Source organism: Eriocheir sinensis, chromosome 37 (assembly GCF_024679095.1).
Source record: "Eriocheir sinensis breed Jianghai 21 chromosome 37, ASM2467909v1, whole genome shotgun sequence".
Lineage (NCBI taxonomy): Eukaryota > Metazoa > Arthropoda > Malacostraca > Decapoda > Varunidae > Eriocheir > Eriocheir sinensis.
Window position 1 is genome coordinate 751,902 of NC_066545.1, and position 5,000 is coordinate 756,901.

Below are 5,000 nucleotides of genomic sequence, written 5' to 3' on the forward strand. Positions count from 1 at the left end.
CTCCTCCTCCTCCTCCTCCTCCAGCTCCACAAACTTGTTACTCCCACAATTATTCCGTCCAAAACCACGAGCATCAAGCGTTCCACCACTCCAATCGTGTGCGTGTGTGGGTGAGGGGGGGTGTATGTGAGTGTTTGTGGTGTCTGTATGTGTGTGGGGGGGTGGGGTGGGTGGGGGGCGCAGTCATTCACCATGGTCTGATCATGCGTCGGCCAGCCAGTCAGCACCCTCCCCGAATGAGTTTTGGAGCTTAGGTGACGGATCATTGGGTACGACTGGGAACACACACACACACACACACACACACACACACACACACACATACACACGGGAGGTGAGACACAACCCCGACTGACAACCGATACCCGTTCACTGCTGGGTGGCGAGGGGAACGCAATGAGGAAACTGCTTATCTGTCTCCGCACGGGAATCGAACCCGGAACTAGTAGGTTGTGCAGGCCCGTAATATTGGCATATTTTGGGGGAGGTTAGAGGGCATCATAGGGTCTCCAAGAAAGGGGGGGGGGGGGGGGCCGTGAACCGAGCATGCGCAGGTGAGTGAATTTTTTTGAAAAATAAGCACTTTTAGGGTCATTTTGAGGCCGATATAGAAAACATATGGGGGGCTGTATAGTCCTCATAGACCCGCAAGACATTACGGCCCTCTTGTGAGACGAGCGTGCGAGCCCCTACACTGCAGACCTCGGTGTGTGTGTGTGTGTGTGTGTGTGTGTGTGTGTGTGTGTGTGTGTGTGTGTGTGTGTGTGTGTGTGTTATATATATATATATATATATATATATATATATATATATATATATATATATATATATATATATATATCTATATATATATGACACCAACATACGAGCGGAAGGTAAACGGATATACCCTGAAAAACAAATAAAATAAATAAATAAAATCTTCACCTGATGATTGATTATCGGCATCAGATGAAGGAAAGAAAACAGGATGCAGAACATTCATATTCTCTCTCTCTCTCTCTCTCTCTCTCTCTCTCTCTCTCTCTCTCTCTCTCTCTCTCTCTCTCTCTCTATCTCTCTCTCTCTCTCTCTCTCTCTCTCTCTCTCTCTCTCTCTCTCTCTCTCTCTCTCTCTCTCTCTCTCTCTCTCTCTCTCTCTCTCTCTCTCTCTCAGTTTTGTCTTCACTCAACTCAACAAATCAGTCTCTTTTATATTTACAGTAATAGTTATATTCGCCTGCTCGTACCAGTACACTGTCATCATCGAGAGCCAAAACGACATTAGCAGCAATAACACCATCATCACCACCTCAATATTATTATCACATGCTTCTCCACCACTTACGATCACCGTCTCTTTATCACCACCTTTATAACCTTTACTACAACCATCACCACCATCACGTATACAGGTATTACATCATTATCATCAGCCCATACCCCTATCATCACTACTATTATCGCAACTATCACCACCCTCGCCGCCGCCACCGCCTTCACCACGGTTATCATACCATCGACTAGGAGCGTCTATTTATAGCTGCGTGTGTGTCCTAAATGCGGCTCGTCTCATTACCAGCCGCGCTGCACCTGTGTGACGTCACGGTCCGGCAGCCAGCCACTGAGCAGCCCCGCGGCTACCCCCTCGTTAATTGGCTGTCCTCCCCTGCACTTTTTTTTAGGATATTTTCTCCCTTTTCATCTCCGTCCCCTCTCCTTTCCTTTTCCTTAACCTTCTCGGAATGCTTCCCACTAAGCCCATTTTCCTTTTTCTTTCTCCTCCTGCTCCTCCTTTTCAGTAGCCGTCAGTTGCACACAAACACACACACAAAAAAAAAAAAAATACACCGCTCCTTAGTGTAGTGGATGCGTATTCAACTACCACCCAGTAGGTTAACTATCGAGCCTTGCTTAGGACGGAAATATTTTATTCCGCTGACAGGAAGAGTCCCTGTCCCCCTTCGATCAAGGGGATGGGGTGCATGGTGTGTGAGGTCCCATCCATACCCATAGATCGTTCACCATTAAGCTCCAACCTCTCCCTCTCTCCAAGGCTTGAGTTCACGGGTCCTGCAGTTGATCATAGCGTAGATGACTGACACAAACACAAACACGCGCGCTCGCGCACACACACACACACACACACACACACACACACACACACACACACACACACACACACACACACACACACACACACACACACACACACACATTAATATGCAGGGCCAAAAGCACGTGGAGTGTGATGGCTAGATCTCTCCTTCACCGTAGTCAAGGTGCACCAGGTAACAAAGAACTAAACCAAGGCTGGGTGGGCCCGGGTGCTGGCTACTTACTCGAAAAAAAGGTTGCGAATATGAGTGTAATCAAACTCGGCCCACCAATATCTCAGATATATATCGATCATAAAAATATGCATTATTTCCTTTTTTTTCTGTATATTAGTCATGTTCGTATTTTTCCTTTCGTCCTTTTCACATCTTCCCTCCCTCCTCACACACCCAGAAAGGAAAACATACGTGGAAAAACGAAAACAAACGAAAACAAACGAAAGCGTTAGAATAGTAGGAGAATAAATAAATAAATAATGATGTTAAGAAAAATATCAAGGTAGTAAGAAATATATCAAGATAGTAAGCGACATATTTGGAGCAGAAATAGAATTGGATAGTAAGGAATGTATTAAGACTGGAAGATATATATTATGATAAAAAAACATGTAGGAATATATGAAAATATCAAGAAATATATCGAGAGCAAGATATACAAAAATAGAAGGCCCATATCAAGTTGACACATTGAGACAGGCGGAAGCACAATCGCAAAAACATATTAGGATCAAGATACATGACAGTAAAGATATGCAGAAAAAAATAAATATATTAAAGTAGTAAGAACACGAAAATTGAGTATAGAGATGACAGGAAAGAAAGAAACTAATAATATCATCTCGTTAACGATTAGGGCACGTTTCTTTTGTGTGTGTGTGTGAATGAACTGTTTTACCTATTTGATGTTAAGGAAATGCATGAGTATACGCATAAATTAATGTATGTGTGTGTGTGTGTGTGTGTGTGTGTGTGTGTGTGTGTGTGTGTGTGTGTGTGTGTACCGGAATAATTGGCACTTCTCAACTTGTCTGTCTGGTGTGAACGAAGTGACTATTTTTCTGATCATACCGTTTTTTATCCTTTTCTTCCTAGTTTCCTCTTCATCTGCATTGCTATCTTTCCTATCCTCCCTGTCACTATCTTTTCCTTAAGCCTTTCTGAATGCTTCCCTTTCGGTCCCCTTTCCTTCTACTTTTTCTCCTTCCTTTCCTTATTATTATCGTCTTTTATCATTCTCCTTCCTTGTTTCCTGTTTATCTTCCTTGTTCCTCTTCTTTCCGCTCCTCCCTTTTATTATCTTTTCCTAAACCCCTTCGGCCCGCTTTCCTCCTCCTTTCCCTTCTTCCTTTCGATATCATTAGGGTCTTATATCACCTCCATCCTTCTCTTCGTCCTAAGACCCTTCATTTCATGTCTTCCACGCATCCAACAGTCGAGACACTCACGCGCAGCACACGAATAATTAACCCAACAAAGATAAAAGGTACGAAAATAAACATGTACATAATAAACAACAATTTTTGGCCACTCTTTACTACTCTCTTTTATAGGAGCAGCGATTGGCGGGCTTTTTATCTACATTTGCTTTTTGTTGCCCTAAAGTTGCTTCCATTGCTGTAAAAAAAAATACCAAGGGTGTAGACACTCTAGACACATCTCCAACCTAAATGACCATCTTTCCCTTTAAATCCTTGTCTTTTTTTTTTTTTTTAAGGACCAGTTATTTGTAGGCTTACATTGTTATTTTTCTTCGAGCCGCCATCTTAACAGTGAATAAGTCTCATTACATATTTTTATTAAGTATTAATTTGCGTCATTCTTTGTCGTCCTTCTGCACATCTTCACCGCACTCTTATACACTCAGAAAGGAACACACGGACGCAACGTACTAAAAACAAACACAAAACAGATAAAGGTATGTGTATTTTCATATCATTCTACGCCCTATTCTAATATGCATAATCACTACTCTCTCTCTCTCTCTCTCTCTCTCTCTCTCTCTCTCTCTCTCTCTCTCTCTCTCTCTCTCTCTCTCTCTCTCTCTCTCTCTCTCTCTCTCTCTCTCTCTCTTACTTAGCCTTATCTAAATGCTATTCTTTTTGTTCTAGTTACTTCCTTCTCCTCCATCTCCTCCTTCACAGTTACCGTCAGTTAAACACACACACACACACACACACACACACACACATGGCCCGGTAGTTCAGTGGATAGAGCGTCTGGCTCACAACCAGAAGGACCGGGGTTCGATTCCCCGGCCGGGTGAAGATAAGTTGGGTTTATCTTCTTTCACGTGTAGCCCCTGTTCACCTAGCAGTGAGTAGGTACGCGACGTCAGGCAAGGAGTTGTGACCTCGTTGTCGCGGTGTGTTGTGTGTGAGTGGTCTCAGCCCTACCCAAAGATCGGTACTATGAGCTCTGTGCTCTTCCGTAGGGGAACGGCTGGCTGTCTCGAGAGAGACCCGCAGCAGACCAGGAGGAAGTGAAAGCGAATACAGGGATAAGGTAGAAACAACAACATCTTTCACTCTAATTATCCCCCTTCACTTTATGTTCTTCCTTTCATTCTTCCTTCATCCTTTATCCTCTTCTCTTTTTCCCCTTTCCTCCATCATCCATTATTTTGCTCCTTATTTTTCGTCTTCCCTTCATCATGTTTCATCCTGCTCCTCTCTACTTTTCGTCTTCCCTTCACCATGCTTCATCCTACTCCTTTCTTTTTTATTTTCCCTCTCCCATCATCCATCCGTCCATCCATTGTTTTAGCCTTCCTTCGTTATTCCTCATCCTTCTCTTTTTTCGTCTTTTTCTCTTCATCATTCATCCTGCTTCTCTCTTATTCGTCTTCTTTTCATCATCCGTCACCCAGCTCTTCTCTTTTTCGTGTTACCTTCGTCACACTTTACTT